This window comes from Caretta caretta, chromosome 28 (assembly GCF_965140235.1).
Source record: "Caretta caretta isolate rCarCar2 chromosome 28, rCarCar1.hap1, whole genome shotgun sequence".
Taxonomy (NCBI): Eukaryota; Metazoa; Chordata; order Testudines; family Cheloniidae; genus Caretta; species Caretta caretta.
In genome coordinates this window covers 6548550-6561387 of record NC_134233.1, presented here as the reverse complement: position 1 = coordinate 6561387, position 12838 = coordinate 6548550, and the positions used below count along the sequence as shown (strand labels likewise).

Here is a 12838-nt window from a genome sequence, read left to right as displayed (position 1 = left end):
TGAGACTTAAACTTGAATTGCAAGATTCAAAGCCCTAAATGCTGGCCCTTACACCGTGGAACTGCCATGAAACCCCTCGACCTCTTCTGTCAGGGAGGACATTGTTGGGACAATTTTGTGCATCCTTCATTCAAGGCCTCTCTGGCCAGCCCTGCATTTGGTCCACAAGTCGGCCCGTAGCGCTTTGCTCCAGGCCCAGAGGCCTTTCTTCCTCCAGACTGCAAGGCCAGTGGACATATGAGGAGGGAGCCCCTTCAGTCCCAGGCAGTAAAGGGCCCTTCTTAGGAAAGGCCAAGTCCTGAAAAGGAAGGAGGAACATACCTTCTGAAGATCTTGGAGAATACCACACAGGAAGAAGCTCCATCTGCCTAACCAGGGATGTGAACACTGGACCCTCAGACTAAAAGTCTGATGCTCTATCAACTGAGCTAGCCAGGCCTGGATGCCAAATGGCCAAGCTGTTGTTGTCAAGAAAAAGAGAGGGGGAAAGACTACAGAAAAACCGCTACTCTCACTCTCGTCACAGACCAAGCCGAAGGGCGGCCTCGCTGCTGTGGCTGATGCTGCTGTGAGGGCAGCCACTGTTGTCGCTGAAACCATCCTGCCAGCACGTTCCACCTAGACACCCACTGCAAATCCCATAGGACGTAACGTGGGAGTGGATGAACATGAGAGAGAGGAGGGGGCCCTCCTAATCTCCTCCCCGTTCCGCCACTGTCGGCCATCCCATACCTGGTGCTGCACCCAGCAGGCTTGAAAACAATATGGCCAGATTGAAAGAGTCGGTTGTGTTCTTTGTGGTTGCCCAGCCATTCCCCTCGGACCTGGCCTGCCCTCCAGCTCAGCCACCCACTGAAAACTGAAAACCAAAAAAAGTAGAGCCATAAAAGGCTTCAAAGCCCAACAGGCCGAACCCCCCAGAAAGGCCACACTTCTCCTGACTAGCTAGGGACATCCTATTGCCCCACAAGAAGTGGAAGGCCATCATGTTCGGTCTCAGCAGCACTTGTGGAGCAGGGGGAAATACATGGCTGAGGAAATTCCCTGTGGCCAAAAGATAGTTCTTAAGCATGACAACCTTCAGGGGTAATGACAAGGTCCACTTATGGCACCAGCCGAGCTGTTCCTCACAGGCCGGCAGCTCCTCACCTTGTCACCAACTGAACACTAGAAGGCCCAGCTCATCAACCTGCCCACTCTTGCAGCCCTCCTCTTCCACTCCGACTGACAGGGAGGAGTATTAAGCCTCCCTCCCTTAGGCCAGCCCTTCAGCATTCCTGGGGAACACCAATGCTGCCCAAGTGTCTTTGGGCCAGTAGGTCAACCAAGAGAGCTGCCTTCTAGGCCAGGCTGCAGCCCAGCATCAGGGCTCAGAGAAAATTCAGCTCGCATCCCTACCTACAGTACTTGAGGGACGGCCAGCCTTCTGGATCAAATGTCCCATCCTGCCCTCAAGCCACAACAGCTAGTGGGCAAAAGACAGGCTCCCATGTGTCACGGAGTGTGGGAGAGTCCGGGCCCTGCACCTCTCTTCCTGGGATTCACCGTGACTCTCAGCCAGCCAGTAAAGCGGAAGGTTTATTGGACAATAGGAACACAGTCTAAACAGAGCTTGTGGGTACAACCTGGACCCCTCAGGCAAGTCCTTCTGGGGGGCAAGGAACTTAGACCCCAGCCCTGGGGTTGTCTGCGTTCCACCACCCAGCACCAAACTGAAACCAAACCCCCACCAGCAGGCTCCCTCCTGCAGCCTTTGTCCAGTTTCCCGGGCAGAGGTGTTACCTCCCCCTCCCGGCTCAGGTGACAGACTCTCAGGTCTCCCATCCCCAGTGAAACTCCCCTGCCACATTCCCAGGTCAACACTCCCACCTCCCTACTGCGTCTCATCTCTCCCCTCTTCGAGTCTGAACTGAGCGGGGTCACTCTGACCAGTGACCTGGGGAAGTTCAGGGCCCCCTCTCCGGGACAACGCATCCACTATCGTGTTGGCACTTCCCTTCACATGGACCATGTCCATGTCATAATCCCGCAGGAGCAGGCTCCACCTCAGGAGTTTGGCATTGGCTCCTTTCATCTGGTGTAGCCAGGTCAGGGGAGAGTGGTCGGTGTACACGGTGAAGTGTTACCCAAAGAGATATGGCTCTAGTTTCTTGAGGGCCCACACCATGGCCAGGCACTCCTTCTCGATGGCCATGTAGTGTTGCTCCCTGGGTAGCAACTTCTTGCTCAGGTACATGATGGGGTGTCTCTCCCCCTTTCCATCCTCCTGCATTAACACCGCCCCCAGTCCCATGTCGGAGGCATCGGTGAACACCATAAAGGGCTTGTCAAAGTCTGGGTTTGCCAGAACTGGGCCACTGACCAGAGCCTCCTTCAGCACCCTCCTGGCACTGCTCGGTCCAGACCACCTTGTCTGGTTTCCCCTTCTTGCATAGCTCGGTGATGGGAGTAGCTATGGCACTAAAGCGGGGCACAAACCTTCGATAATATCCTGCCACCCCAATAAAGGCTTGGACCTGGTTTTTGGTGTGGGGAGCGAACCAGTCTCTGATCACCTCCACCTTAGCTGGTTCCGGCTTTAGGCGGCCGCTCCCCACCCGATGGCCCAGGTAAGATACTTCAGCCATCCCCACCTTGCACTTCTCCGCTTTTACAGTCAGCCCAGCCTCCTGGCCTCGGTCCAGCACTTGTCTGACCTGGGACACATGGTCCTCCCAGGTCTGGCTAAAGACACAGATGTCATCAGTGTACGCCACAGCAAAACTCTCCATCCCCCTCAGGAGCTGATCCACCAGGCGCTGGAAGGTGGCCAGGGCTCCCTTGAGGCCGAACGGCAGGGTCAGGAACTCCTCCCAATTTGTCTAGGAGCTCATCAGGCCTGGGCATGGGGTAGGCATCAGATATAGTGATGGCACCTAGCTTCCGATAGTCCACACAGAACCAGACTGACCCGTCCTTTTTGGGGACCAGCACCACCAGTGAGGCCCAAGGGCTGGATCACCCCCAAAGCCAGCATGTCCTGGACCTCTCTTTCCAGCTCCTGAGCAGTTTTCCCTGTGACTCAGAAGGGGAAGCATTTTAACAGCGGGTGCAATCCTGTCTGCAGCCGGTGGACAGTCAGATTAGTGAGTCCAGGCTGGTTGGAAAACAGCTGTCGGTACGGATGCAGCACCCCTCTGATCTCAGCTTGCTGGGCAGGGGTTAGCTGATCCGAGAGGGGAATTGTTTCCAGGGGGGAACCAGCTCTGGTCCCACGGACTAGATCTACTAAAGGGTCATCTCCCTGCTCCTCCCACTGTCCACACACAGCCAACACCACATTCCCCCTGGCATAATATGGCTTCATCATATTCACATGGTACACCCGGCGGTGGTGCGCCCAGTTTGATAGCTCCACCACATAGTTTACCTCAGTTAGCTGCTTGACAACCTTGAAAGGGCCCTCCCAAGTGGCCTGTAGTTTGTTCTTTCTCACAGGGATGAGAATCATCACCTGATCCCCGGTGGCATAGGCACGGGCCTACGCAGTGTGGTCATACCAGGCCTTCTGCTTCCACTGGGCTCTGGCCAGATTCTCCCTGGCCAGGCCCATGAGTTCAGCAAGTCTCTCTCGGAAGATCAGGACAAACTCCACCACTGACTCTCCATTGGGTGTGGCCTTCCCCTCCCATTCATCTCTCATCAGGTCCAGGGGGCCCCTTACCCTCCTTCCATATAACAGTTCGAAAGGCAAAAATCCGGTAGACTCCTGGGGCACCTCCCTGTACGCAAACAGCAGGTGAGGTAAGTACTTGTCCCAGTCCTGCGGGTGCTGGTTCATAAAGGTTTTCAGCATCATCTTTAGCGTCCCATTGAACCTCTCCACCAGCCCATTGGACTGGGGGTGATAAGCTGAGGCCCAGTCGTGCTGGACCCCACATTTCTCCCACAAGCACCGGAGCAGGGCCGACATGAAGTTGGATCCTTGGTCTGTCAAGACTTCCTTGGGGAACCCCACTCGGCTGAAAATGGTCAGGAGCGCATCTGCCATGGTGTCTGCTTCAATGGAAGCTAAGGGCACTGCCTTGGGGTAGCGGGTGGCAAAATCTACCACCACCAGAATGTATTTCTTCCCCGACCGGGTCGTCTTGCTGAGAGGCCCCACGATGTCCATGGCCACCTTCTGGAAAGGCTCCTCTAGGATGGGCAAAGGTCTCAAAGCCGCTTTCCTCTTGTCCCAGGCCTTCCCCACCCTCTGACAGGGGTCACAGGATCGGCAATACTGCCGGACCATGGTAAAGACCCCAGGCCAGTAAAAGTTCTGTAGCAACCTCTGCCGGGTGCGCCGGATTCCCTGGTGCCCTGCGAGGGGGATGTCATGGGCCAGGTACAGTAGCTTGTCACGATACTTCTGGGGGACCACCAGCTGCCTCCTGATCCCACAGGACTCCACTTCCCTTGTGGGAGCCCATTCTCGATACAGGAACCCCTTCTCCCACAGGAACCTCTCCTGGCAACCTCTCCTCATGGTCCGTACCACACTGAGGTCGGCCAGGTCCCTGAGCTTCTGCGAGGAGGGATCTTTCCTCAGCTCGGCCTGGAATTCAACGGCTGGGGAAAGGACGGGGCCCGGTTCCCCCTCAGTGGCCGGGTCTGAGGCCACAGCCTCTCTGAGCCATGCCCCTTGGCCCTCCCTCCCCACTAGGGAAGGGTTCTGCGCCTCCCGTGTGGTACCCTCCCCAAGGTCAGGGCGCAGTGCCCCTTGCCGGCTCTGGCTACGGGTCACAACCAGGGCGTTCTGGGGGTTGCTTGGCCAGTCCTCCAGGTCCCCCCGATCAAAACCACAGTGGGCAAATGGTGGTGCACCCCCACGTCCTTGGGGCCCTCCTTGGCCGCCCATTTCAGGTGTACCTTTGCCACGGGCACCTTGAATGGGGTCCCGCCCACCCCCGTCAGGGTCAGGTAGGTGTTGGGCACCACCCGATCTGGGGCCACCACCTCAGGCCGGGCCAGCGTCACCTCCGTGCCCATATCCCAGTATCCATTGACCTTCCTCCCATCCACCTCCAGGGAAACAAGGCACTCTCTCCGGAGGGACAGCCCCGCGCCCACCCTGTAAACCGAGAACCCTGAGTCCAGAGCATCCAGCCCTCCGGAGGAGCTGGCCTGGGGTACTCTTCCCTCCTGAGCAGGTGGTAAGCTGGTAGCCCCCTTGCCTGGGCCATCTGCCCCTGGTCTAGCTGGGTCCCTACCCAGTTAACCCTGGGTAGGTTGGGTCTGCTCAGTCTGTCCCTGAGCCTGGGGCACTGGGTCCGTACGTGGCCTCTCTGGCCACAGTGATAGCAGCTCAGGTCACGTTGGTCCCCTTGAGCGGGTTGGATGGTCCTGACACCAGGCATTCCCCTTGGGAGGGGGTTCTCCACATTTCCCCCTGGGAGGTCCCATGGTGACTCTCTCTCTGCATCGTGGGGGGCCTGTTCTTTTGGGACTTCTCCCTGCTACCCCCTGACCGACTGTTCACAAACTCGTCGGCCAGCTGCCCTCTAGCTTTTTGTCCACCAACCGTAGCCTCAGGTCGGAAGGGCACTGTTCATACAATTGCTCCAGTACGATTAGGTCAAGCGGGTCCTCTTTAGCTTGGGCCCCAGCTGTCCACTTGCGGGCATATCCCTGCATTCGGTTGATGGGTTGTAGGTATGTGACCTCAGGTGTTTTACGCTGACTCAGGTACATCTCGGGGGTCAGTCTAAACTCAAAGAGCAGGGCCTTTTTGAACAGTTCTTAGTTCCCTGCCTCCGCCCCTTTCATTCGGCTGTACACCTCCACGGCTTTGGGGTCCAGTAAGGGGGTGAGAAACTGGAGCCTGCCTGCAGGGTCAACCCTGTGCATCTCGCAGGCATTCTCAAAGGCCGTCAGGAAGCTATCTATGTCCTCTCCCTCCTTACGCTGGGCCAGGAAGCACTTATCAAAGCTCCTTGCAGTCTTGGGTCCCCCCGCACTCACCGCAGCCGGGGCCCCACTGCTCCTCAGCCTGGCCAGCTCCAGCTCATGCTGATGTTGCCTCTCCTTCTCCTCCCGCTCATGCTGACATTGCTTTTCATGATCCTCCAGATCCCTCATTTTCATCTCCCTCTCCCATTCCAGCCACCTCTGCTCCAGGGATGGGGAGCTCTGCTGGGAGGATCCCCTGCTGGCTGCTGGGGTCACGGTGCCCTTGGTATTCACTGGGCTTCCCCTAACCCCTCTCCTAGGCATAGGTAGGAAGGGTCTTGGGATGTTCTTGGCAGCAGTCTGACTCATCCCAGCCCGGTCAGGCCCCAGGGCCCACGCTGCGTCCACCGGGAGGCTTCTCTCAGGGACAGGGATCGGGTCATCCAAGCGATCCTTCTCCTCCAACTGGGCAATCAGCTGTTCCTTGGTGGACCTCCCAGTGTGCAGCCCCCTCTGCCTGCACAGCTCCACCAGGTCACTCTTAAGGCATTTAGCATACATCTCCCTGCTGGCCACTCCCAGGCCTGTGCAGCTTTCCATGGTTTCCAGGAAGAACCCCTAGGGTGCCAGTCCTTCTTGAGGTCACCACCTCTTTGCCAGGGTCGAGCTGCAGACTCCTCCACCCCTGGGACCGCTCGCTGCAATCCCCCGGGGGACCCTGTTACTGCAAAAGTCCTTCTCTCTGGTCACACACTCCCAGGGGTTAACCGCCCCCTGAAACCGTCTCTCTCTGAATCTTCAGCACGCCTAGTCCCCATCAATCCCCCTTCGTTTTACTGCTCCCCAGTCACTTACTGCAGGAAGCGTCGTCCACGGGGTGCAGTACATCCCACAGCTGCCACCAGTTGTCACGGAGTGTGGGGGAGTCCAGGCCCTGCACCCCTCTTCCTGGGATTCACCATGACTCTCAGCCAGCCAGTAAAGTGGAAGGTTTATTGGACAATAGGAACACAGTCTAAAACAGAGCTTGTGGGTACAACCAGGACCCTTCAGTCAAGTCCCTCTGGGGGGCAGGGAACTTAGACTCCAGCCCTGGGGTTCCCTGTGTCCCACCACCCACCACAAAACTGAAACCAACCCCCACCCCCCAACAGGCTCCCTCCTGCAGCCTTTGTCCAGTTTCCCGAGCAGAGGTGTTACCTCCCCTTCCTCCTCTGGCTCAGGTTACAGTCTCTCAGGTCTCCCATCCCCAGTGAAACTCCCCTGCCACATTCCTAGGTCAACAACCCCACTCCCTGCTGCATCACACCATGTCATCTGAGAGAGCAAGATGAAGCCTTGGAAAACCCAATAGGGTTAGCTGGCTACTGAAGGACCCCAAGCTCCCACTGAGACTTGAACTTGGATTGCAGGATTCAAAGCCCTGAGTGCTGGCCCTTACAACATGGGACCAGCAGGGAACCCCTCAGGCTTTGTTGGCTTCCAGCAGAGAGGACATTGTTGGGACAATTTTTTGCCTCCCTCACTCATGGCCTCTCTGGTCAGCCCTGCATTTGGTCAACAAGTCAGCACGCAGCTCTTTGCTGCAGGCCCAGAGGCCTTTCTTCATCCAGACTGCGAGGCCAGTGGACATGGGAGGAAGTTGCCCCTTCAGTCCCAGGCAGTAAAGGGCCCTTCCTAGGAAAGGCCAAGTCCTGAAAATAAAAAAGTAAAGTAAAGGAGGGTCCTCAAGAGATGCCCTTCTGAAGTTCTTGGGGAAAATTACAAGGGGAGAGAGGGTCCCCTGTGCCTGACCAGGGACTTGAACCCTGGACCCTCAGATTAAAAGTCTGATGCACTACTAACTAAGCTAGCCAGGCTCACACATAAAAGAGGCAAGTTTGGTGCAGAAGAGAAGCTAGTCAAGAAAAAGAAGGCAGGAAACAATACAGAAAACTTGCCTACTCTCACTCTCTTAGCAGTTCCTAGACCCAGCCTGCTCCTCCATCTGGTGCCCTGAGACCTTCTTCTTTTTTTAATTAAAGATCAGATCCAGGAGAAAACAGTTATACAAGCAAAACAAAATCACAAATAGAAATGTCATTGGAAATACAAAAAAAAAAAAAAAAAAAAAAAAGGAAAATGCAATTCCCGTCACATTATGGTATCTGGGCCAATCCTGCATTGAGAGCACCCACTAAGGTCTCTCTGTGCTTACGAGAAACCTGGAGGAACCCATACCAATGCCTGAACATGAAACACAACTGCTCCTACTTGCTGCAGTAAAACCCTTTCCATGCCCTCAATAAGAGACCAGCAGGATGGAATCAAGGCCCATCCAGGTCACAGAGCCAAGCCCACTCCAGCCTTCACTCTGTTGCTGACTCATGGTGTTTTTCCACCGTGGCCAGCCACTTAATGGCCCCAGAAACCCAATGAGCCACAACAGCTAGTGGGCAAAAGACAGGCTCCCACGTCATTTGAGAGAGCAAGACAAACCCTTGGGGCATCTAGTAGGGTTAGGTGGCAAATGAGTTATCTCAAGGTCCGACCCAGAGTTGAATTCGGATTACAGATTTCAAAGGCCTGAATGCTGGTCCTTACACCATGAGACCAGCAGGGAACACCTTGAGTTTTTCTGACTTCCAGTGTGGAAGACCTTGTGCAGAGAATTTTTTGCCTCCCTCACTCAAGGCTTCAGGACTCAGAGGAAATGCAACTTGCATCCCTACCTACAGGAATCCAGGCACGGCCAGCCTTCTGAATCAAACGTCCCCTCTTGCGCTCAAGACACAACAGGTAGCGGGCAAAAGACAGGCTCACACACCATTTGAGAGAGCAAGACAAAGCCTTGGAACATCCAGCACGGTTAGGTGGCAAATGAGTTGTTCCAAGGTCCCACTGAGATGTGAACTCAGAGGACAGGATTCATAGTCCTGAGTGCTGGCCCTTACACCATGGAACTGACAAGGAGCACATTTAGCTCTGACGACTTCCGGTGTGGAAGACCCTGTGTGGATAATTTTTTGCCTCCCTCGCTCAATGTCTCTATGGCCTCTCTGGCCAGCCCTGCATTTGGTCAACAAGTCAACATGCAGCACTTTGCTGTAGACCCAGGGGCCTTTCTTCCTCCAGACTGTGAGGCCAGTGGGCATGTGAGGAAGTCACCCCTTCAGTCTCAGGCAGTAAATGGCCCTTCCAAGGAAAGGCCAAGTCCTGAAAAGAGAAAGGTATGGTCAAGGAGGGTCCTGAAGAGATGCCTTCTGAAGTTCTTCGGGGATACCAAAGGGGGAAAGATCCCTCCACCTGACCAGGGACTTGAACCCTGGACTCTCAAATTAAAAGTCTGATGCTCTACCAACTGAGCTAGCCAGGTTCACATGGGAAAGGGGCAAGTTTGGTACTGAAGAGAAACTAGTCAAGAAAAAGAGGTCAGGAAACAATACTGAAAACCTGCTAGTCTCACTCTCTTAGCAGCCCTAGTCCCAGCCTGCTCCTCCATCTGGCGCCCAGAGACCTTCTTTTTTTAGCTAAATATTGGATCCAGGAGAAAACACAGTTATACAAAGCAAAATGAAATCACAGACAGAAATGCCATTGGAAATACAAAAAAAAAGGAAAATGCAGTCCCCATCACTTTATGGTATCTGGGCCAGTCCTCCCTTGAGAGCACCTGTTAAGGTCCCTGTGTGCTTATGAGAAACCTGGAGAAACCCATACCAAATCCTGAACACGAAACACAACTGCTCCCACTTGCCGCAGTAAAATCCTTTCCCTGCCCTCAGAGACCAGCAGGAAGGAATCAAGGCCCATCCAGGTCCCAGAGGCAAGCCCAGCCCACGCCCAGCTCTGCTGGTGACTCACTGTGTTTTTCCACCTCAACCAGCCGTTTAACAGCAACAAAAACCCGGTTACCCACTGCTGCAGGAAACTGCCTTTGTCGCTGAAGATGCTCCTGACAGTGGATCTGCCAAAGGTGATACAATGCTGTGGCATTGATTAGGTGCAGTGTATCCCACGACACTCATCCACTATACGGTGGCCCCTGCCAAGGGCACCCTTGCTGCAACTGCAGCGGGTTCTGCTGGTGCCCTGTGGCTTGCCCTCGTTTGTCCAGGAACAGGCCTAAGGCCAGTTGTAAATAATCCTGTCCAACCAAGTCTGGCAACTGCCATCATGGAGCCCGAAGTCCCCACACCTGCCGAGAAGAAAGCCAGGCCACCAGAACATGGTCCATAGATGACACAGCGCCCCTGGGCAGCCTTTGCTCTGCACATGCCAGACTTGCACATTTGCATGGAATGAGAGTTTCCCATGAAAGAGGCGCCACTGTACATCTCGGTACTTGAAGGGCACCTGTGCCATTCGCAAACACTTTAAAGCTCCTGTCAGTAAGTTCTGGGGACAGTTGCTCACCTTCAGAGGAAGATCCCTAAAATTGGCCTGTATCACCCAGAGGTACATTGACCTCCATATGGATCAAGCCGAAGGCAGGCCTTGCTGCTCTGGCCGCCAATGCTGTGAGGGCAGCCACTGTTGTGGCTGAAACCATCCTGCAAGCACTTTTCCACTGAAAAACCCATAGGACATAAGGTGGGAGTGGGTGAACACAAGAGAGAAAGCGGGGGGCCCTCCTAATCTCCTCTCCCTTCTGCCACCATCAGCCACCTCAGACCTGGTGCTGCACCCAGTGGGCTTGCAAAAAATATGGACAGATCAGAAGAGTAGGTTGCGTTCTTTGTGGTTGCCCCACCACTCCCCTCTGGCCTGCCCTGCCCTCCAGCTCAGCCACCTGCTGGAAATTGAAAAACAAAAATGTAGCACCATAAAAGGCTTCAAAGCCCACCAGGCCCAACCCACCTTCAGACCCAGGCACTAAAGGGCCCTTCCTAGGAAAGGTCAAGTCCTGAAAAGGAAAAAGGAATGTCAAGGAAGGTGTTGAAGAGGTGCTTTTTGAAGTTTTTGGGGGGTGCTATAACAGGAAAGGCTCATTATTGCCTGATGATGGATTTGAAGTCTGGATTCTTAGATTAAAAGCCTGGTGTTTTACCCACTGAGCTAGCCAGGCTAACCTGGAAGTGGAGTAAACTGGTGCAGAAGAGAAACTAGTCAAGAAAAAGAGAGCTGGAAACAAGAAAGGAAACCTGCTACTCTCGCTCTTTTTGCAGCCCTAGGACCGGTTGCTCCTCCTTCCAGTGCCCTGAGGCATTTTCTTTAGCTTCTTGTGCACAAAGAACATTGAAAAAAACCCCAGAGCTTGAATCTCAGACCTTCAGATTAATGTTTTGGGTTCAACCAATTGAGCTGCCCAGACTTACGAAGAAGTGAAACAAATTGTTGTGGAATAGAAGCTAGGTATGCAAAAGTGCAGGAAAACCCACAGGAAGCCTGCATCTTTCTTGCCAGAGCCCTAGCCCACACGTTGTCCTCCCTTTTCCCTCCAGCACCCTGAGGCCTTTTTGTGGCCCTACACACAAGTGAAGTTTTCCCCCCCTAAACTCTAGCAGCCCCAAGTCATCAGTTTGTGTAGTCTTGCATTCCTGCTCTTTACCCCTGCCAAATTGGTCTGTGCAGTAAGTCTCCCTCTCTGATGGCCCCACTAAAGCACTTTAGCTCAAAGTATAAAACTGCAGGTGGGAACCCACAGTTGGGCCTAGAGGTCAACCAGTAGGGCAGCATACCTTACGCCAGCCAGTCCAGCTGCAGGACTCAACTCAAATGCAGCCATCACACTTTCCTGTATCTCTCTCCAATTCTGATTCTAGTATCAAGTGGCTCATGAACAATGTATGCATCATGGTCTTGAACACATGCGGTGGGGAGGGGGATTGCGAATGATGAAGCAATAGGTCCTTAATGTGGGGTTTCAGGAGTTTTTAATGGAAAACTAGGATTATGCAGAGGAAATGGGGTAAGTTGAATTCAAAGGAGACAGGGTGAATTTGCCAGCTTACTTGGTAGGGCCCAAAGAACTGGTAGTCCACTCTATGAGTTGGCCTGTTCCTGTGTAGGTTTTTCATGGGGAGACATTCCTTCTGGCCTACCATAATGGCAGAGCCCTCTTCTCTTCAGTGGGCTGCATATTGTTTGTAGATCTTTTTGGTCTCCTCCAGGTGAACTTTTATGTCATCTTAGGTTTAATGTTTGTGTTGTATCCAGTCCAGGGCTGCTGCATTTTGGGAAGTTGCAGGTAATTCCAGGTAGAACCAAGGGTGGAACTCATTGTTTGAAATAAAAGGGCTTTGCCACGTAGAATGTGTTCTACATTACTGTCCACAAGCTCTCCCTGAGGTTGCAGCAAGGACTAGTTGTGCTGGTGGAAGTTTATGTAGCATCTAACATACTGCTCCAGGATCTTGTTGGTTCTCTCTACCTGACTATTCATCATCATCATCATCATAAGCATGGTAGGCAGAGGAGAGGCAGAATTAGATATCCAAAATCCAGACTGCTTCTCACCAAAAGTGGGATAAATTGCACACCTTGGTTGGAGATGATGTGTTCTGGGAGGTCATGTAGGTGGACAACTTATTCCACCCAGAGCGAGGCAATTTCCTAGGAGTATGGTAAGCCAGTGCATGGGATGAACTATCCCATCTTTATGCGGTGGTTCACTACTGTCAGAATGGCCATGAACCCATTGGATAATTCTACCACAAAATTGAAGGTGATGGCTGTCCAGGGGCTCAGTGGAGTCTAGTGGTTGCAGGAGTCCAATGGAGTTATTGGGCTGTGCCTTGCAGCAAGCATATACACTACAAGAGACCACATAGGCTTGCATTGTGGCCAGCATTTGAGGTCACAAGGGACATGGGTGCTGAGCTGAAATTTTGGAAATAAAAAGAGGTCATCAAGTCCTTGGGTGTTAAATTTAAAATCCCTGGGAGATCTCAGCAGTGGGCCGTGTTTGTACTTGAAAGGGTGCATGGCTAATGGTGAATGAATTCCA

General features: G+C 53.7%; 1 protein-coding gene and 2 non-coding genes across 3 annotated transcripts in view; all 3 read right to left on the bottom strand.

Moving 5' to 3' along the window:
• The window catches only part of LOC125629204 (uncharacterized), a 570105-nt gene that overhangs the window by 449867 nt on the left and 107400 nt on the right, over window positions 1-12838 (bottom strand). The gene's annotated exons all lie outside the window — the stretch shown is intronic.
• TRNAK-UUU (transfer RNA lysine (anticodon UUU)) lies at window positions 7697-7769 on the bottom strand. Its single transcript has one exon. It is a non-coding gene; the product is annotated as a tRNA-Lys (tRNA).
• On the bottom strand, window positions 9193-9265 carry TRNAK-UUU (transfer RNA lysine (anticodon UUU)). Its single transcript has one exon. It is a non-coding gene; the product is annotated as a tRNA-Lys (tRNA).